Source organism: Trachemys scripta, chromosome 11, assembly GCF_013100865.1.
Source record: "Trachemys scripta elegans isolate TJP31775 chromosome 11, CAS_Tse_1.0, whole genome shotgun sequence".
In the NCBI taxonomy this organism is placed as follows: Eukaryota; Metazoa; Chordata; order Testudines; family Emydidae; genus Trachemys; species Trachemys scripta.
In genome coordinates this window covers 36,981,339-37,004,580 of record NC_048308.1, presented here as the reverse complement: position 1 = coordinate 37,004,580, position 23,242 = coordinate 36,981,339, and the positions used below count along the sequence as shown (strand labels likewise).

General features: G+C 39.9%; 1 protein-coding gene across 1 annotated transcript in view; it reads right to left on the bottom strand.

Annotated features, from left to right (window-relative positions):
- Positions 1 to 23,242, bottom strand: part of MYO3B (myosin IIIB) — a 319,441-nt gene that overhangs the window by 25,508 nt on the left and 270,691 nt on the right. The gene's annotated exons all lie outside the window — the stretch shown is intronic.

The following is a 23,242-nucleotide window of genomic DNA, read 5'->3' as shown; positions in this document are numbered from 1 at the left end:
AAATCTGTCCTATTCTAAGAAGGTATACAGAAAGTTTGGGATCTTTGTTTTCTGTTTTGGAACTTGGTTTAAACAAGAGTTTTCAGATGAAACTTTCTCTTATAACATCATTCTATTCCTGTATATATAACATATAACATGGTTCCTTATTCCTTTGACCCTTTATATTGACATATTCTGTTATCTAAGCAGGATAAGCATTGTGACTAGCTAGGGACTAGCAACAACATCAGCATCAAAACCGTTCACCTGTTTTTATAGACGCAACAGTAATAAATCCCTTTGACTGATGAGAATTAGTTTATTATTGTCTTTGTTTTACTATATAAAAAGCTACTTTCTTGATATAACATTCTATTTAAACAGAGAAATCAGTGCTATTTGAAATAATGCTTCCTTGAGTTAATTTGTGATACACTTGGAGCAAGAGTTGGTTAAAGCCATCTGGAACACATGCAGTTTAAAGATTAGAAAAACATTTTAGAAGGGAGGATTTTGTAGAAAATATGGTTTGAGCTAGTGCAAGCTCACAGCCTTTGTATTTTTGCTTTTTTCAAAAAAGAATATTGTTCTGTGTAATCTATAAGAGGTGGTTCAGAGAAAAAAACCTGATGGAAAGAACCTAACACAGCACAACTAATTGATGATATAAGCACTATTTTAAGGACAATTCATAAATATGCTAATAGAAAAAAAAATCTGGGAATTAATTTCTTTTCCAAAAAGATCATTCACACAGCCTATCTTGACCTTTCTAGTATCTTATTTTAACATGATTTTTTAAAAATAATAAATAACCTAATAATATTTCTAGTTCAAAGAAACAGGTGAATATTTAACTTTCAATACAAACATTGAAGGAAAAATATTACTCACATTACACTTGGATCCTGCTTTAAGAGTGTAATTTGCCCCTCTCCAGAGGCCCAGCACAAGGTCCTCATTCCGCTTAAGCCCTTTTGAAAACTTCAAAACTGAAGTTGATGGGGGGCCCTGGGCAGATGTGGGGCTCATTTGTAGGATCTGGCCCTTGATGATAACATAATTCTTTAAAGCAGTTTTGTGATGTTCTCAGGTCCACAGACTGATTGCTGGGTTTCTCTAACTTTTTTCAGGTGTTATCCCCATTTTGGGACACATCCTGCCATTGTTCCAGATGTGAAGCACCCATGGAAATCAGTGGGAGTTTTACATGAAAACCAGTGTCAGGATATGGCTGTCTGTCAGCAAAGCTCCAACACTGCATTCTATGCCAAGGAGACTTTATGTGAGGTCTTTTCAATACAATTATCTAGTCCTTAAAGAAAGGATACATTTCAATGCAATTATATTCTTTAAAGAAAATAATCCTGCTAGCATAAAAAAAACCAAAATCTCACAAACCCAAAGATTTGACAAACTGTTTTTTCTACCCAATTGCAGTAGCTTTTATAACTTGCCTGGTACTATGCAGTGTTCACCTATTATTTATTTGTTCTTCATGGAACTTCAAGCTTGATGCAAATCCATCCCTCAGCTACCAATGCCCATGAATTATTGTAGGAAAAAGCCCATTATTCACATTTGCCTGTGGGTGCCTCCCTTTACGTTTGTTTACTCAGTTTTACTCTCAACTATATACCCAGTGCACAGGTGTGATTCCCACTATGTGACTCAGGGCAAAGTCAGGCTCAAAATCTTAAAGTTATTTGTTTGAAGAAATTAACTCTTTACAACAACAGAATACCCTCAAGTAATAAATTCATATGATTTGCTAATTACAATCCCAAAAGCTTAAGATCTTGATGCTTTCCAATGTTCTACTCATTTTGCAAAGAGTTGTTTGTGGATCAAGAAATTCTGGCAGCACTGCCTAGACCTCTGCTGTTTGCCAGTATTGTCTCTAAGTAGACAAGGTGCAAAACTCTTCCAGGGTATATTGCTCGAAAGTTGGATGCCTAACTCCTATTCGTGTCTTGGAAAATGTCCCCTATGATATTTAAATATAATAAAGAGATTATCAATTAAATCTTGGTCCCATTAAAATCAATGGACATTTTGCCATTGACTTCAATGAGGCCAGGGTTTCACCCTATATCACTGAGCATTTCCAAAATTATTAAGTTTGGGTTTGGAAGGGACCTTGGGATTCAAAACTCTGATGATGTCAGGACCTGTAATTGTCCTCATGGTGATGTTTCAGCCTTAGGGCCAAATTATGATCTCCCTTACAGAAATACAAATCAGGAGTCATTGCACTGAAATCAATTCTTGTTACACTGGTGTAAAGCTAGTGTGAGTGAGTGAAGAACTGGGCACTCTTTCACACACCTATCAGATGCTTGCCAAAAGCACACAATTATTACAAAGCTTGTTATCAGTACCCTGCTGTGATGTGATGTACTGGATTACGTGACAAAGGGAATACATTGTATACTTCTTTCAAAATATATTTTAATACCTTCCTTTTATTTTCCAGCAACATCTACATTAAAATTTTATGTTGCTATGGTTTATTTTGTCCATCTAGATTCTGATTTAATAAAGTTTTGCTCTTGCTATTTACCCCTACACATAATTATTTCTGCATATTACATAGGTGGCCTGCAGATTGCATCCTCCAAAGGAAATACATTTTCAGTGGACCCATTTGTCTTAGCATTTAGTAGCATAAAATAGGAATAGTGAGAAAATCTGGTAACATTTATCATACACTACTGTATCTGGAGAAAAGTGTATTAACATATGCTCTACATTCAGCAGTTAAATAGGCATTTCAAATAGCGTTTTAAAATGTTTAGCTTTGATGACAAAGTTAAGGCCACTGACAGGAAAAATTACTTGTAATTGTAATAATAGCTATCTATTTATTGTTTATATAGCACCCAACGTGTGCTACGTGCCTCTGGTATGCCTGCAAGAGTCTGTGTGCTACAAATCTGGGTAGAAGATTCAGGGTGGGCAGACACTTATGCCCCCTTACCTCCCTGATTTTGTACCAAAATCAAAGTAGCCCATTTAAAATGGGTTAAAACTGGCTGACAGAGCTATAAAAAAGTCATTATACCTTGGAAAACATTAGCCAATAGGGCTGTTTCTAATAGGATTCTGAAGAGATCTTTTCTTGGCCCAATGCTATTCAATATCAATGTTTAGGTAGAAAGCATAAAATCATTGCTGGTAAAGTTTGAAAATGACATAAAAATTACTGGCATAGTAAGTAATGATAAGGACAACTTAATTTTACAGAGCAATCTAGATCACTTGGTAAACTGGGTTCACTTGAACTATATGTGTTTTAATAGAGCTAAATGCAAGATCCATACATCTGGGAACAAAGACTGAAGGTCACATTTTCAGGAATAGGGACTGATTTTGGAAAGCAGAGATTCTGAAAGGTACTAACGCATCATGGTGGATATCAATTGAGCATGAGCTCCCAGTCCGACATACAGCTAAGACTACCAATGTGATTCTTGGATGTATAAGCAGGGAATAGTGAGTAAAAGTAGGGAGTTGGTATTGCTATTGCATACAGCGTTAATAAGACCATTATCAATGGAACACATTTTAAAAGAGAAAGGAATTAAGGACATAAAGGTAAATGGTTATTGGGATGAAATACAACATGACTTTACAAAAGGTTGATCATGCCAGACCAACCTGATCTTCTTTGAGAAGATAACTGATTTGTTAGACAAAGGAAATGCAGTAGATCTAAGCTGCCTGGATTTCAGTGAGGCACTTAATAAAGTCTACATAGGCAAGTATTACTTAAATTAGAGAAGATGGAGATTAATATGAGAATTGAAAGATGGATAAGGAACTGGTTGAAGGGGAGAGTACAATGGGTCACACTGGAAGGTGAACTGTCAGGAATCAGTCTTGGGATCAATCTTATTTAACATTTTTATTAATGACCTTGGCACAAAAAGTGGAAGTGTGCTAATAAAATTTGCAGATGACACAAAGTTGGAACATATTTCAAATACAGAGGAGGACCAGAATATCATACAAGAAGATCTGGATGACCTTGAAAACTGGAGTAATAGAAATGGGATGAAATTTAATAGTGCAAAGTGGAAGATTATGCATTTAGGGGCTAACAAGAAGAATTTTTGCTATAAGCCGGGGACATATTAGTTGGAAGTGACAGGAAGAGGAGAAAGACCTGGGTTGTATTGTTTGATCACAGGATGACTATGAGCCACCAATGTGATGCAGCCTTATAAAAGGCCGATGCAGTTCTAGGATGCATCAGCCGAGGTATTTCCAGTACAGACAGGAAAGTGTTAGTGTCATTATACAAGACTCTGGTCAGACCTCATCTGGAACATGGTGTGCAATTTTGGTCTCCCATGTTTAAGAAAGATGAATTCAAACTGGAACAGGTGCAGATAATGTCTACTAGGATGATCAGAGGCATAGAAAACCTATCTTATAAGAGGAGGCTCAAAGAGCGTGGCTTGTTTAGTCTAACCAAAAGAAGGCTATGGGGAGATCTGATTGCTCTCTATAAATACATCAGAAGGAAAAATACCAGGGAGGAAGAGGCCAATGTGGACACAAGAACAAATACATATAAACTGGCCATCAACAAGTTTAGGCTTGAAATTAGATGAAGGTGTCTAACCATTAGAGGAGTGAAGTTCTGGAACAGCATTCCAAGGGGAGCAGTGGGGGCAAAAAACTTAACTGGCTGCAAGACTGAGCTTGATAAATTTATGGAGGGGATAATCTGATGAGACTGCCTACAATGTAGCCCATCTGTGACTGCTAGCAGCACATATCTCCAACGACCGATGATGTGACACTAGATGGGGAGGGCTCTGAGTTACTATTGAGAATTCTTTCCCAGGTGTCTGGCTGGTGCATCTTGTCCACATGGTCAGGATGTAACTGATCGCCTTTAAATCAAAGTCTTTAAATCTTAACTAGATGTTCTAAAAGATATGCTCTATCTCAACCAGAAATTAAGGGCTCAATACTGGAAACACTAGGTGAAATTCTCTGGCCTGTGTTATGCAGGAAGTCAGACTAGCTGATCACTGATTTTAATAGGCCAATAGGGACCATTATAAATATTTTAATGTGTCACTTACCCTGGGTCCCAATCTGCTGAGAATTGTTTTGTGCTGTTGAACTCAAAGAAACATTTTCACGTATGAATTTCCCTTTTCATTGCTGCTTCTTTGTTTTATTATGGAACAGGAACATTTTCCTTTGAGTTAAACATAGCCTCCAAGATACTAATCATTTTGATGACAAGCTTTGGCCTGGAGGGGATTTGTATATTTCATGTCATATATTACATAGATTACCTACTGATCAAGACACCATCATTTGGACAAACTGCAAAGTACTCCCACAGAACTATACAAGGGCCTCAAAAACAAAAGTCAAGTGCTCTTTAACTCTGATGCAAGGACTCTTGCAACTAGGGGCCCACATCTCGACCAGTACATTCAGGAAAGTTGCATCCATAAGGAATGCTCTTTTTTAAAGAATTCATGTAATGGAGGTAGAGGAGTGATTCCATCCTTGGAATTCAGCACAGAGATGTCTCACCTGTGAGTGACAGTCCTGTTTATCAGACAGGCACTATGCCCATTACTGACTGGGACTGTTAATACTGCCCTTTGAGATGAAGGCAGGGTGCCCTTAAACAGGTTCCCTGCTTTAAAAAGCATCTCTTGACGTTGACAATTTTGCCAAATGCTGCACAATTTTTAGGGAATTTCGTAGAGAAAGTGACGAAGAGGCAGCTCCAGTTGCATCTGGAGGCTATAAAATTCATTGACCTTCTTCAATTATGTTTTACATCTGTGTATGGCACAGAGGTGGTACTAATATCTCTGGGTGATGATATATTCCTGGCAAGGGATGCCCAGAATATATCCTTGCCTATGTTATTAGATCTGTCAGCATCTTTTAACATTGAGTATGATGAATTGTTGACTCCCTTGTAGGAGTGGATGGTTCTTTTTCTTCCTCTCTGAGATAATTCAGAAGGTGGTATTGAGTACTTCTCCTCTCTCTTTCAGGGTTCCCAAAAGCTGGGTATGGCAAGGATCAGTATCTTGTCACTTTTCTTGTTACATGTAAACAGAAAGCCCTAATGTTGAATGAAGGGAGACTCATGTTGTAAATATTCAGACACATGGAGATTAACAGCAAGAGGTGAAGAAAGTGCAACCTAACAAATAAAACGTACCAGAGCCATTTCATTTACATGATTTCATTTATTATTAATGAAGTAAACAAATAAAACAGATATATCAGTATGACCAAGAAATATAGCAAGTATGTGTCTGATTTCCAACCTATATTATCAGTTGAAACATGAAAGTGCAGCTCTTAATTATAGGCAAATATTAGCACAGACTCATGGGATCTCATCATAACATTTCAAGGTCTATATTCATGAAAATTTAAGCAATGTTTAAAATCATGTTAATTTGTTCTTTGTTTGTTTCTTTTCCTGCCAGTCTAATTTATTCCAAAGGACTTTGGTTCTCAAGCTTGGTTATATTGATCATGCCTATGTAAAGCATTGTTATAGCCTGGGGAGAAGATTTTTGTGGAAAAACTTGTCTTTGTTCTCTTTTGATACTTCGTAGGTATTTTGATGCTTTTGAGCTTTTCCAGTTTTTCTCAGATTTGCATCTTCTTTCAAAGCAGCAGTTAACTTCATTTTTCATCCTGAAGTATTGGACAAATGCAGAGATGACCTCACATAGTATGAGAGAGTACATCATCCTCCCTGACTGGATGCTAAGAGGATAATTATGTGCAGCCAGTTGATTCTAAGGAACAGTCATATTTAGTTTCCATGAAATATAAATATATTCCGACATCAAGCATCTGAGATTCTGATCCCATTCATACCAATGTAAAATCAGAAGTAACTCCATTGAAGTCCATGGAGTTACACTGGAGTAAAACTGGTGTAAGTGAAGTCAGAATCAGGCCCTAGGAGTTGAATTATGTCAGTCTGATTAAAAAAAAGAAAGAGAGACAGACATTAAAAACGACATGTGCTGCTATATATATGTCATGTATTCATACAAAGTCACGCCCCTCCATTCCCCACTCCCATACTTCAGGCCTGATTCTTCAGTGCCTTCCACCTTGAGCAGTTATTTAGATTTATGCAAAGGGCATGTAAAGTGCTACATCATCATGAGGAAAAATCAGGACATCTAAGAGATACATGATCCAAACCAGGAAGTGCTTTATATTGTAGGTCAAAACTAGGTCCTTGAATTGCACCTAGAAACAAATCAGAAGCGATTAAGAGCAAAGCTGTAGCATGCTCCATGAGACAGGCACTAGGGAGTAATCTGGCAGCTATGCTCTGCAATAGCTGAGGTTTCCAAGTGGTCTATGTTATAGATTATTAATTATTATTATTAATAATTATATTATGGTATTTCCCTATATGTGCTGGGTGCTGTAGAAAGAGATGGGAAGATACAGCCACTGCATCAGAAAGATTACAATCTAAATAGAGATAAAGACACACACAGAGAAGGGAAAACGAAAGTGGGGAGGGGAGGGAGGAGAGAATACACAGATTGCATGGTTATTTAGGTAATTATGCATGTCTCCAATGTGTTTGAGGTTTTTATGGGAGAATTGCTGTTGAAATGTAGGAGGAGCATGGTGGGAAGCAGACTGTAGGAAGAAAAATGGAAAAGAAATTGGGAGAGGAGGGGAAGATTGAGGAGAAGGAGATTGGAAGGGAGAAAGAGAAAAAAAAGGAGAAACCTAGTTGCCAGGGAGAAAGAGGCTGAGGAGCCTAAGAGTTGATGGGATGGCTGAGGGGAGAAACCACGACCAATAGCTAAGCAACAAAACCTAATTAGTCCAGGTTTCGAAGAGTTCAGTAAACCTGGTGACATTAGGAAGCATGTTCAGTCTTGAAAAAAGAAGACTGGGGGAAGAGGGGCTAATAACAGTCTTCAAATACGATAAGGACTGTTATAAAGAGGACAGGGATCAATTGTTCTCCATGCTCACTGAAGGTAGGACAAGAAGTAAGGGCTTAATCTGCAGCAAGGGTTAAATTTTAGGTTAGCAATTAGGAAAAACTTTCTGACTATAAAGGTAGTTAAGCTCTGGACTAGGCTCCCAAGGGCAGTTGTAGAATCCCCATCACTGGAGGTTAGACAAACACCTGATACAATGGTCTAGGTATCTGTGGTCCTGCCTCAGCACAGGGGCTGGACTTGGTGATTTCTTCAGGTCCCTTCCAGCCCTACATTTCTATGAGTAACACTATCATCAGGCTACTTAGCACTGACATAGTGCTTTACAACTTTAGACCTCTACAAATGTTAACCAAGGTTATTCCCCCTGTTTACATAAAAAAGAGGACCTGATATGAGTGGAGGTCATTCTTTCCATATGGTTTAGGGTATTGCCTCCACAGCACCATCCCCTCATCCTTGGTTTCCTACAGAAGAGCATCTATGAGTATTTATAAGGGCCAGTGCTCCTCAGGAATTTGGGGGCAGGTGTGGATGGGGCAGTCAATCAGCTACTCTCTGCAGCACTGTGCCACACTGAACTCTTGAATTTCTGCAAGGAGAATCTGGGGGTTAAATGTTCCCTGAAAAAGCATTAGCTCTTTGTAGCTACCTTTGTAGCTGCAACCAGTGACTGCATGGCTCTTGGTGTAAGAGTGAGACAGGAAGACAGCAGAGCAGTGCAGAGGGGCATTCACCTATGCAGGATAGTATCTGTCTCTATGTATCTGAGGGTGGCCTATATGCAGATCCTCTGAATCTGTGGGTCTAGAAGGCTGCAGCCCTTGCCTTCTCCAAACCTCTATCTAACAAGAAAAATGTCTTCAGAGCTGCTGGGTTCACCTTGCAGAACTTTCAGTCATCACTGGCCTCCTCCCACAGACAGGCAGGTGCTATCCTGCAGATGGCTGCCCCCTGCACTGCTCTGCTGTCCTCTTGCCCCACTCCCATCCATGACAATATTTCCGTGCTGCCCTTGAGGGTAACTGCAGAAGTGACTCCACAGGGTTTGATGCAGAAGGAAGATAACCAGGCCCTAATTAAGTTAGAATAGGATATGGGGGCTTAGCATGATTTGCTTATCCTGGCCAAATCCCGCAGTTCTTGCTCAGGCAAAACACCCGTTGGCTTCAGCTGATGAGGCAAATAGGACAGCAGGATTTAGCTTTCTGTGATTTTTAATGTTAAGTACTTGGCACTGCAGTTTCGTAACACCAAGTGTGATTATCTGATTCCTTGGAAGTGTATAGCATTTTTAAGGCAAACAGCCCTATAATGGAGACATGTAAAAAACCCAACAACCCCCAAATCAGCCTTTGGTATCACCTGAGATCCCACACAATGGTGGCCAACTACAGTTTTGTTTACTCAGATGGAGTGTGTTCATAGTGCCAAGAGCCATAGATTGCTAGGGAAATTCATTAGTGAAGCCTCTTTGATGTCATGTGCATCTCAGAATTTGTAACACACTGCTGAAACTGCAAGAGCTGCCTTTTGTTTATAACCCTAACCAGAACCATTTGAATACACACACTGAAAGAACTCATAACAGAAGCAAGGCATGTTCCTCCATGCAGTGATTCATTACTTATGTCTTCATTTTGGCCACTGCAGCTCTATGTGAAGCCATATGCTTTAAATTATAAAGCACACTAAGCAAATCACAAGTTTTTCAAGATGGGCGCGTAAAGGTTTTTTCTGCATCTGTTCATTGCCAAAGACCCAGATGATACTGTAATTAAAACAACAAATATTTTCTGTGATATCAATCATTTAGCTATTTCTGAACCATGAGATTATGGCCTTGAGATGTTTTGTTGGGAAACAAATTCTACAATTCGTTAGAATCTTTTCTCCCCCCCCCCCACCAGTACAATTCTGATCTTTCAGTATTTGTCATTTCTTTCTGTTTTTATTGTGAACAATAACTATAGAGGGAGAAGGCAGAAATTAAAACAAAGCAAGCAGGGGGACCAAAATGGATAAGATCAAACCTGTCAACAAATAGCAAGCTCCTGGAAGCATTGTCTAAAAGCCATGCATTCCTCTTCAAAGGGAACTGTAAGGAAGCTCATCAGACACTCTCCTTTAAAACTGAAACTAAACCCACATCTAATAGTGAATCGTTTGCATCTATGATTCCAGAGAGGTAGGAGCATATTTCCTAACTAATCAAAGTCAAATGGGTTTACAAGGGTGTACATCCTTTAGCTTTGTGAATTGTTTCTCTTTGTGGTACCTGAGCTGGTCTGTAGAAACTTCTTTTAGACAAGTGTGAGGATGGGATTTAATTGATGATAATCTGTTCTCCCCTCAACAACATTCTGTCTGATTCTTATGGCCAAAAACCTGGATTTATGCAATTGTGGAAGTTGCCTTTTGGGCAATAATCCAGTAAACGGCTGGAGTAGAAACTCATGACCTGATTTTCAGAGAAGTAGAGCACAGGTGAAAAGCAGGCTATTAGAATGTACAGATTGGCTGGAAACACCACCCAATACAACTATATTTCATGGCCCTATTAGGCCTTCCTGGCTTGTTAGCCAACCACTTGGAGATAGGGTGACCAGACAGCAAGTGTGAAAAATCAGGACAGGGGGTGGAAGGTAATAGGAGCCTATATAAGAAAAAGACCCCAAAATCAGGACTGTCCCTATAAAATTGGGACATCTGGTCACCCTACCTGGAGAATATTTGGCCATCTGCTTTCACACTGGCCAGCCTACTCATAAGCACCAGGCAATGGGAAAGTAGCTAGTTTAGATCTTTATATGTTTTAGATCAATGTCTCTTTCGCTATTAGAGTGACATTGCATGATCAGTCTGGATGAGATTATAAACACTAAAATGAAGAGTAAAAAAGTCCATCTCGCTTGAAAAGAGAATACAACAATACAAATCACATCAAACAGGGCATCAGATCCTAAGATGATGCAAAACTGCCCAGAATGCACATCAGGGGCTTGTGTGCAAAGATGGTTTATAGCTATCATTAACTGTGGACTCTGCTGCTGTACTGTGCAGGCCATTTCCCATGGGCTGCACTGGAGAAATCCAAGAGCTGCTCTAATTTATGTCAGACAGCAATGGCTAAGAGGATGGAGGTGGAAAACCCAGCTGAGGATTAGAAAAGTGCAGAGCCAACCATGCTCCAGTCCTCTGGACGTGCCCCACTTTCCTTGATACAATGATAGTAGGGAGTCAGAGTGGCATAAGAACTCCTATGCTGGTTCTATACAACCAAACAATCACCCCTACATTAGGATGGTCTTCACATGTCAACTGAGATGGCTTTAAGGCCAGATTCCACCAGAAGTATGGCACAAGCAGCTATACAGTACTAGAGTATCTGGCTCACAGATGGAAAGCTCCCACACTTCCACAAAATATATTTTGTGATTATACACAAAACAAAGAAAGTTCTTCACATACCTAACAACAAGGGTGGAAAGATCCATTATTATACCTGCACAACGGGAAGGAGACTATTCTTTTAGAGAAGCATTACAATAGTCAGCCAATCAAACACTGAGTGGTTGACTGAACATCTGTGGGAGCTTTAAAATACTGACCCTAAGCACCTTCATGCCAGTACTGTGAACCTCTAGAGCTGTTTTATAGACTATACTTGGAGCCCTTATTACAGAAGTTCTCAAATTGGGGGTCTGTGGAACACTGGAGTTTTGCAGATTGCATGTTAATACACAACAGAGTTGACTGGTCACATGGGGCGGGCTTTCCTTCTGGTTTCCAGCTAAGAAGAGCTAAACAGATGGAGGAAGAGATGAAATGAACAGCAAAAATAAACATTTTAGTAAACCGTCAAAACATTTACTGCATTAAATACAACTAAAGAATCACAAATACTTTCCTAATATATTTCTCCACGTGCTCAACTGCTGCAGTTGCCACAAAGATATTATATGATTGTGGGGAGCTGGTCCAGGCAATCATAAATAGGACGGGTGGTGCTCCATAAATTCTCTCTCAGTTAAGATTTGGTTTACAATATGCATGTGTTTGAGACACCCTGCCCTAGTATAAAGCCTTGATTTTTTATAGGTAATCCCTCACCTTCCTCCAAATTGTGATAATAGCATTTTCATCCCATATCCCAGGAGATTAAGACACTTGATTGACTTTGAATTCTGGACACACAGAAAATTTGTATTAATTTAGCATAATGATGAGGCTCAATAAAGGCTCTGTGGAACCACAAGAGTAGGGTCTCTAAGGTTTTGTTCTATAAAGAAACAATTTGCATTTCTAAAGGCTTGAAATGCATGGGTCCATATCGATATATGTACGGGCTCTTAAATCTAAGTGTAGCAGATTCAGCATGTATTTCAAAGCATTGATGATAGAAGTCCAAGATAAAACTCTGAGTGGATTTTTTTTGTTTGTTATGGCAGAAGTTTCTTCTAAATTCAAGGTAGTTGTCAGGAGTAACTTTTAAGAGAAGAAGTAAAGAAACTTCGACTGGAAGTGGCAAAAAAGTCTACTAGCTAGATGATACAGTATATGTTCCCCAATGAAGCCACAGTGATTTATGCCAGATGCTGATTTGGCCCTGCATTTGTAAATGCTGAAAGTGAAGAAGGTATCTTGGCCAGATACAGAAGACTAGAACTCCAGAGGCCTATAGTCCTATACATGTAAGTGCCACAAAGATCCATTCCTTTTAAGGATGAGTTAATTGCTTCTGAGACTTGTAACATAAGACCAATAAGTAACTATGGTTCACAACTCCACCACAAAATCAAAGTCAGGCCAGAAAATTCACAGGAAATAATCTGCAAGAGTAACTGAAGAAGCCTGAGCGAACTCTTCAGCCAATGACACTTAATCACAAAAATGAATAGTTGGGAGTGAAACCTTCAGAGTTCAAAGGTGGATGCAACTTGTGAAAAAAACACCTAGATTTTCTCCTCACTCCAAATACTACTCAAAAGCCATTTATTGATATTTATAGTTATTGATTTTTGTGGCAGAGAACTGGGCGTATATAAAAGGTCAATATTTCAGAAGTTGGAAGCAGGAAGAGAATGACTCAATAACGTTTATTCTGTCTAGCTGAAAAAGTTAATGAGACTTAATTTTTATAAGAGCATATTTAAAATGTGAAGAGGAGGGGGTTAAAGAGAACCTTCGAACTTGGGGGAAATTGGCTTTGAGGAAATTACAACATCATTATTAAAAACCCACCAAATATTATTTTGCGTCCAAATTTGTATTGTATGCACACTTGAGAATCTTACTGCCTTTAGTAAGAGTTTAGGGAGTGCAAAGAACAAAGAAATAAAGTGCATGAACCTTTCCTCTAATTTGTAAATAACCATTTCAAAAAATGTCTATCACAGAACATTAGCTAGTGGGGGAAAAAATTGGTGTGCATTTAACAAGCATTTAGAGACAACTGAATTAATTTTCCAAAGTCATAATGGTTCACTTTGGGCTCCTGAGCTGCGAAATTCAGTTTCTTGGCATAACATAGTCTTGTACAGCACAGATTCTCGACGTTCTGTATTCTTCAGAACTGGGCCATGTCCTTTTTACTTAATGCTGCTTATTTCAGGTGATTAAATACTAAAGAAGAAAATGAAGGTTTTATTTTTATTATAAACATATGACTAATGATTTTGGTAATTTTTACATTTTGTCCATTAGCACTTTAAACTAAGAGCCTTCATTTTCCAAAGTGACTAGTGATTTGGGGGGCCAACCTGAGATAAGGGCCTGATTTGCAGAGGGTTGGTGCTCAGCACTTCCTGAAAATCAGACCCCTTCAAGGAGTCTCAATCTGGTCACCCAAAAACGGAGGCATCCAAAATCACTAGTTGCCCCAGAAAATTTAGGACAAGAATTTTAAGATAATTGCTTAGGGAATGTAGCAAGTCTTAAATTCTATAATACTTAGTGTCAGTTTCTTACAACTCTGGTCTCTGCTGGTATAAATTAGCAGAGCTCCATTGAATTAGACTGTGATATTAAACTATTTAAAATATCAAACTGAAATTATTAATTTAGGAATGATCCTAGAGCACTTTCTATTGGATTTACTACTGTGAATAGACCCATCAAAGTATACTACTAAGTAGTAGATTGTAGTCATAAGAACAGTAGTAATAAGGACTGCACCCTATCCCCAACACTTAGGGTCTGATCCTGAAAACACTTACTCTTGTGGTTAATTTCACTACCAGGTGTAGTCCCACGGAAGTCATAGTAGTAAAGTTAAGCATGTACGTAAGTGTTTGCAGGATAGGGGCCTTACAGCAATGGTCAGGTACTGTACAAATCTAAAATCAACCAACCAACCAAACATAAAAACAAATCACTGTCCTTTAATCTATAACAGAGCATGAAGATATGGAAAAAATGGAAGGCACAGAAAAGAAAAATATATTTATATTAATATGTTTTAAAGAAATATGATTAAAAATAGAAATGCTTTTTAAATTTAATAGAATTTTAAACTATTCCCTTTGGAGAGTAATGTTTTAATTATTTTAATTATTAAAAAGGCTGTAGAAAGTAAAAGGCTAGGGGCAGAGAAAAATAAGCATTTTTCTTGATTTGCAGAAGTTATATAGAATGTAAAAAGAACCAACTCCTCCCACCCCTGCACAAAACTTGAATTAACTCATGGAGCAGTTTTAATTTAGAGATAATCAAGACCTTTCCACTTTCTACAAACACAGAATAACATGTAGGATTACTTAGGCTGATCTTTGAAGAAAAATGAATATGTTGAGTTCTTCAATAAAATAAGTACAAGAACAATTTTTGCTTTTATGAAAAGTATCAATTCCACATGTAATTGCTCAGCATTGTCTAAATTAAGTGAACATGTGGCTGGCGGGTGGATGAAGAGGCTCACTGAAGATAATCAGCAAAATTTATGTTTTCAAATAAGGCACAAAACACATAAATCACTTCAAAGCGGTCCACCAAATTATCATTTTCAAACAAATATTTAAATCATCATGGAAAAAAAGGCAAAGAAATATGACATGTGAACTGTAAGTTACAGTTCATTGTTTGCTTTTACAAGGTAGAATGGCAGGAAATTATCTCCCTCTCGTCATGCTTTTCATTTTTGATTAGGTGATGTTGCATTATTTGTAACTTCAAAAAGCAGCCATACAAATATGAAGACCTAAAGTACCAAAGACAATTTTTTTCTATGAAAATGCAATTTCTATGAGACAACTGATTTGTCTATAACACCACATGCTGCAATTTAGGGCACAAACCTGCACACACTTACTCATGCCAGTAACCCAAGTGAAGTCAACAGACTATGCCTGTAAGTAAGGCCTCCTCATGCAAGGGCTTGCAGGAGCTGGCCAATACATGTCATGATATCACTCAGTGCACATCTATTCTGCAGATGGAAGCATGCTTCTGAGTGTAGATAGACACCCACTAGCTCTGCTCAAGCTAGCACACTGAGTGCAAATCCATCCAGACCCTTAGGGTACGTTCTTGGGCAGCAGACCTGAGCTGCCACTCATGCTACACCCAGCTACACTGCTATTTTTAGTGTGCTGGCTTGAGCAAAGCTAGCAGGTCTATCTACCCAGGCTAGGAAACACGCTCCCAGCTGCAGTGTAGACATACCTTTAGAAATTCATCCCATTTAGTGCTCATAATAAATGACGGATATCAGTTTGGAATTAATAATCACCATTTTGTCATCAATATTTCATCATCATTTTGTTCTGAAGAAGCCACAATTTTCTAAAAGCCACACAAATCTATGTATAATAAATAATAAATGCACCCTTTGCTGTATTTTGCACAAATTATGTTAGGTATTCACTTTAATTATTGCACTTGTACTGGCCATTTATCTATTAGCAGGGCTTGAATTGTGGGATTATGTAGGGGGACAGAATACTGGCACTTCTCCTAAGCTGTCAACTTGTGCCTCAGAGTCCCAGCTTTTATTTAAAAAAATAGGCAAGTCTCTAGATTTTATGTTTGCAAAGAAAACCTTAAAAGCATGAACCAAGTGCAGCCAATGCAGTGATGTCTGCCTGAATTTGCAGAGAGCCTGCAACAACAGTCCTGAGAGGAGCAAGCTGCACCTTTCATCTCAGTAAGGTATAAATTCAGATGCCGAATGATACTTTAAATGTTAACATGTTAACTATTTCACCAAGCACATAAGAAAAGGGATGGTCGAGCATATTATGAAGAACTGAACACTTTCCTGTGACAGATCATATTGGCACCACAAACGGGTTGTGCTTGGTAAAGATACCACCACTTTTTCTCTCCCATTCAAGAAGGAGCCAAGTCCATGAACACTAGCAGAGCTCAGCTGTACATCTGAGCCCCACTGTGGGGAAGCCAAGCCCAAGGACCGCAGAAAAGCCCAGGGCCATATTTAAACCTCATAGTGGAACAGCCATTTCCAAGGGCCCAGGGGAGCCTTGAGTGCGTGCATGATCATATTTTGAACATCTGCACGATCTACTGTGAATGATATCTCATGCTGGCACATCATGTGGGTGCTCTGTAAATGCTAAAATTTATTTTATTATTATTTATATGGAGAAAGATTCATGCTTATGACATCTCCATTTGGGCCCCATATTTCTTTTTCACTCAGCTGGTAGATGCTTAAGGGTTTAACCAACTCATTTTACGTAGAATGCAAAGGTGGGTTATTTTCTGATATCATGAAAAGTTGTTACTTGGCACCACTGATGGCTTGTCTAAGTTACCATTGTCACTCAAATCCCAAAGGCTTTGCCAGATGACATTTTCTCTTGTTGGAGAAATAGAAAACACCATTGACAGCTATGCAAGTAAGAAAACATACACTGGTACATCCAGCCCTGTCCCAAGTTTTGGACCTGATGTTGCTTAGGAAACACTAAGAAAATCAGAAGAGCTTATGTCCCATTATTTCAGAGGAATAGAACTGTTGAGTCCATCTGGCTGCTCAGGCCTATATTCTCAATGAAGCTATGTCTGTTTACACCAGCTGCAGACCAGGCTCTTGGAGCTATTATTCCACCACCTTTAAGACAACAGTTATTCAGGCTGGACATTATGGAGAGGTGTATATGAAGAAAATTGTCTGATGTTACTTTTTAGTATTCTGCCTTATTTCACAACATTGAAGAAAAGGCAAAAACCTCTATTTCATGGTAGAATCTAAGGAGTATGTCAGAACTAGCATTCATGCATCGAGGGTCATTGCTGGCAAATCCATGGCAGTGCAACCAGGTGGATTTTACTAGTCCCTTTCGAGAACTTTTGGTTCTTTGCGGTCACTGTTATATATTGAAAGTAGCTAGCGATCTCTTTGATAACTTCTGTATCTCCTGAATGTACCAGCCAGGAGGAGTATGGCATTTTAGCTGTCATGGTCTTCCAGACAGGTAGTAAGTGGCAATGAACCTCATGTTCAGTCAGATAACAACTGTGTAAAGCACTTTCAGATCTAAAGCTGAAAAATGTTCTATAGTGCCAAATAACTTGCCACCTATCTCGATATTTCTCAGACCATTCTGATGTTTGACCATTATTGTGCATCAAAACTTTGAGCATAATACCAATCAGTCTGGAAATCCTAGCGTTTGATCCTATCCCCTGGCCTAGAAGATTATTTTAATTTTTACTAATGCCAAAGGAAAAGAAAAGACAGAAAAATCTTCATGTATTTGGCTAGGTGCTACAAAGCTAGCCAATGACATGACAATGCAGTGGCTTGCTTTCCTCTCTGATGGTGTGACAAGTCACATTTGCAATGTGAGAAGCTGTCAGGAGTGGAGCTAGACGTCAATAAAATGATCTTACTAACATTCTCTCAACATACCCAGGGAGTTTTAACTCTAAAAATAGTCAAGTGCTTAGTTGCACAAAGTCTAAGTGATGTTTAAGTGGATGAAAATGATTAAAGATATCTGAAAGGCATTTATACTAGTTGGCCATTAGCATGTTTCATTTGAGATCATTCAGGTTTACTTTCAGGCATGAATACTTAACGCGGGGGTCTTGACACTAGATGTCAAGGTGTCACAACCGTTCTGTCCTTCTATCATCCTAAATGGGAGGGGTCCTAACTAGAACTCAACTACATGGAAAGAAGGCCCAGGAATGTCCCAGTATGGAAAAGGTTCAGAACCACTGATCCAAGGGATAAATCCTGGCCAGGTTTCATGGCAGTGGACAAGGGGGTGAGTCAAAGATTCGAATGACTTGGTTTAGGAAGCGGACAGAAGAATCGTAACTACTTGGCTCATCCAGGGGATAAGAGAGCTACAACTTCTTTGGAGTAGCAACAGAGCTGCTCCACAGTTTGGGCAAGGAATATTCCTCCTTTTCTTTGCCTGCATATCTGCCCAGTGCAAGGCCAGCTGTGTGGAAAGCATGCTGGGATGTTGGTCAGGTCCTACCTGGTGAAGGACAGTAGCATGGAGGGTGAAGAGTTAATATTTCCTAAAATCTAATTTGTTTAAAGACAGATTAGTTTAATGACAAGAAATAGTGTTTTTTTTTTAAAAAGGAGTAAGACATGAGACATCTGTATCTATTTGTATCCACTGTTCATCCCCATTGGCACACTTAATAAAAGTTATGCATAAATCACATGAAGATCATTCAATCAACTGGCTTATGCTGCTGACTAATTGGTAAATATGCACTTCGTAAAAATGTGATGTGCATGCTGACTCTACATTTTAAAAGTGGTTTCTCCTTGAGCTGCCCCTGCTCCCAGTTGTTTCTCCAACTGAGGTTGATTTTCATGGTGGTCGGTCTTATGAGACCAACAACGTCTAGGGAAAGAACAGGTTCTCAAAGAGATCTCTGTCTACAGAGCTGTGAAGACAAAGTGCTTGTTTTGCAACACCCATTTTAGGGTTTGAAATAGCCCTAATTCCTGAGTAGAGCTCTCAATGGGCCAAAGCAGGCAAATGCAGCTGGAGAGAAGGGTCGGGAAGCATCCAGCCTTATGCTTAGGACAGACAGACAAGTCATCCGGCACAATCAGAAATGCAGCATATTTAGATGTGGAGAAATATCCACTGAAAAACTGAATACAATTGTCAGATTAGCCTTTCTGCCAATAACAGGAGTTACCCACATTAGACTCTTCAGCAGAGGTGGTGGGGAACCTCCACTACTTTTTGGGGGGACACTCTGAGGCCTCGGTGCTCCCAGTCCACCACTCCCTGTTTTCAGGCAATCTGGGGTCTGTCCAGGAGAAGGGAGGACTCCGCTCCTCCCCCTCCCCCCCATTTACAAAGGACTCTGTGTGTGGTCTCCCATCACCACCACTCTCTCCACCATCCCCACAGAGAGTCCTGTGTGAAGGGGCTCTTCCTGATGCCCTAGCAGAGGTCTCTGTTTGTGGTAGGCCCTGCTGACATCACAGGATCCCACAGATGAGGGCCCTGTCATCATCATGTTCCCATTATGCCTCTGGCATTTAGGGCAGTGATGAAGTTCCTCCACTTCTGTCTGTTTCTGGCAAGTCTTTCAATGGTTTCCCAGCTGTGACCCAGGTTTTTCAGCTCAGTTTCCACAGCTCTTCGCTATGTTGTTTTCAGGTGGCCTCATTTTTGCTTGCCTTCAGGTGTCCATCTTATTGCTATTCTGGTGATGGAATCAGTTTCCATCCGAAGCACATGGCCAATCCAACTCCAACGCCTCCTGGTAATGATGGTGCTCATATCTTCTTGCCTGCACTGTGTGAGAATAGGATGAATTTATTGTGCCTAGTACTTAATCTAGAGCTGACTGCCAGATCTCTTCATTTGAGGTCTCCTGATCCAAATAAATAAATAAAAATGCTGAACCAACATTAGTGGACATCAGAGCACTTGCTGAGGGATTGAGCAGAGACTCACAGTAGAAGCGGGAGATATATAAGAGAGAAGTCAATTTATCTCATATCTAGAGATGGGTCTGAACAGAATCACAGAGCAGCCCTTCCCCAGGTTCCCCCCCTGCCACAACTACGGGAAAGTTGGACCCCCTATCTAAATAACAATGTAATTCTATTATAGGCTGAACTAAAAACTCCACGTTTGAACATGAACAGCCCTGTAATTGCGGGATTTTGTGGCTCGAGCCCATCTCTGCTCATAATCCCTACTCCTGCCATACAGTGTGCAATTAATGGAACAGCACATAAAGAGCTCTGTCTCCCAACAAGTGTATTGTTTATATCACTGTATTTTTGTTTTAAAAACCCTGAACTTAACATTGGCTGTTTTAGAGCCGCACCAAAGCTGAGGAAAAGCTGTCTCTCTTCACATTTAATATTTGGAAATGCTCAAGGGTTTCGGGAAAATATTTTCATGGAATGTTTGATGTTATGAAAATGCTCCAGGGCAGTTAGATTTCTTTAGTTAACATTTCAGAATTGCTTCAGGACTTGGGGGGCGGGGGGAAGAGGAATCGGATGAAATGCATCTACGTTTTAATTTTCCAGCTGGAAAATGAAATTCTCTTTAATATTTAAAAGGTCTTTTAAAAAGTACACAGAAATATTAAACGCTACCTGGGCTGCATTGCCAGGAAGGGAAAGAAAACGCACATGCCTAGAATACAAGGTCCTGAAGCGACTCAGCTTTGGTGCAGAGCAGCTGAGTCACTTCTTCTCAGTGAAGTCCCCTCTCCCAGCAGAGGTAGAGTTGCTGCATGTCTTAGCCAAGTATTTGAAATGCTAAATGGAAAAGCAACAGTTCACCTGGACAATTCTTAACCACATCTCTGATGGATTGTGCCAGATTAATGGTGTTAAATTATCTGGGCTTGAATAGGGACTGGGAGTGGCTGGCTCATTACAGAAGCCGCTTTTCCTCTCCTGGAATTGACGCCTCCTCGTCTATTATTGGGAGTGGACTACATCCACCCTGATTGAATTGGCCCTGTCAACACTGGTTCTCCACTTGCGAAGTAACTCCCTGCTCTCCATGTGTCAGTATATAATGCCTGCATCTGTAACTTTCACTCTATGCATCTGAAGAAGTGAGGTTTTTACCCACGAAAGTTTATGCCGAAATAAATCTGTTAGTCTTTAAGGTGTCACCAGACTCCTTGTTGTTTTTGTAGATACAGACTAACACGGCTACCCCCTGATACTTGATACCTTCCTCCCAAGAACTTCCTAGGAATTCCACTTCACATGTATTGTCCCAAAATATCATTCAGGTCTGCTACATTGTTCAGCATAGTCTCCTGAAAATCACAGTACTTCCCAGAGATTGCATTAATCCTGCTTTCCTCCTTAAGAAGTTCCATTCAATCTCACAATAGTACAGAAACATTTGCATTTTTAATACTATGAACTCCTAACATACTTAACTTAACTTCGTCAAGTTTGTCCAGGATATTGCAGGCAATTACCATAACTATCACACTTTCATCAGCCTTCTACAGTCAACTGTGAGGCACTTTTGATTCATCTACAAGACCTGGCAGGACTGGGGAGAGTTGCATTAAGATGGCTCTGCTTATTTCTCTCACCTTCCAAAGGCTTGTAATAGGCAGGTCCTCCTTACCGAGAGCTGCCACCTGTGGGGTCTCCGCAGGTTAAATTCTGCCCTCCGATTGTTTAACATTTATAGTCAACAGCTAGGAGAGAGTGTAAGATGCTATCGGCCCTGTGACAACAACATGCTGAAGTTATCTAGCTCTACATTCCTTTCTCCTCATGCGCAGTCAGTACTGTCACTCAGGGTATGTCTACACGGGAATAAAAGATTTGCACCATGGACTTGGCTGGCCCGGGAGAGCTGACTCGGGCTCATGGGGCTTGGGCCGTAGGGCTAAAAACTGCTGTGTAGACATTCAGGGTCAGGCTGGAGCACAGGCTCTGGGATTTCAAAACTTGGGCTCCAGCCTGAACCCAAATGTTTACACAGCAAATTTTACAGCCCCACAGCGCGAGCCCTGTAAGCCTGAGTCAGCTGACCCAGGCCAGGCCCAGGTTTTTGATTGCTGTGCAGACATATCCTCAGAGCAAGAATGACATCAGCAGCTGGATGAAAACTAGAGGGATTAAATTCAGTTCAGAAAAACAGAAGTAAGGCTGGCAGATAAGGGAATCCTTTCAAGGACCTGGAAAGAAAACTGCCCTCTCTTCAGACTTGTGCTAAGTAGTTGACCAATTATCTTGACTGCTTTAGAAATAAGCCAAAGAAAACCATGGAACTGCCAAGATGGCATGCTTAACTTCACCTCTCGCTCACACTCTTCTCATCGCTTCCCATCCCCCCATATCTGAACCATAAACATTTTGGGGGCAGGAACCTTGTCTGCATACCTGTCCGTAAAACACCAAGCACCCTGTTGGTGCTATACAAATAATGAAACAGAAACTCCAAGTGCTCTTGCATGCTGTGGGCTGTCTAAGATGGGTACTCCACACTCTACCTTGACTCTTCCTGATCTGATTTAAAGTTGTAGTGCTGATCAGTAAAGTCATCAATAGACAGGGGGCTAGCTATTTAAAATGTGCCTCTCTCATTCCACAGCCCACTGTGCCTGCAGTGAACGGGAATGCTGAAACTGATGAAGGATAGGTTGGAATTCTCATTATCTGGGGACTCAGCATTCTTAGGAGAAGCCCTTGACTCTAGAGTTCCCTACCATCGAAGATTAGGATGAACCCCATCTTGCCAATAGAAAGTGTTGAGGATTCCAAGGCTCCAAATCACCTTGACACACAGGGGCAGACGCCTTCAATGAGAGGGGTGATCAGGGACCTAGCATTGCTATAGACCCACATTTTTAGGCAAGTCACAAACTCTTTGTGTCCGAGTTTCCCCAGCTGTAAAATAGGAATTGGGAGATTTATTTAATTAACACTTGTAAAGTGCTTTGAGATCCTCTGATGGAAAGTGCTATAAGAATGCAAAGGATCATATGAGAGCAGAATTTGGCCTGCCCTAGAAACTCAAAGTCTCATATTCAGAATTTGTGGCTGAAAATTGTTAATTCTTCAGTTCTTTTAAAAATCAGATCTTAACTTGGCAATGACTTCTTTTTCATTCGCATGCAAGATTTTAAAAATAGGACTGGTGTTTCCTTTAATTAGTACTTGATACAGTATTAATATTCCTATTTATCTTCTACACGCCATATGGATTAAATTCTCATTACTTTTGATCTTAATACTTTTAGAATATGTAAATCAGCAGACAGACACCCTTTTTAAAGCAGTGTTTGCACACTACATCTATTATTGCCTTGGGCAATAGAAA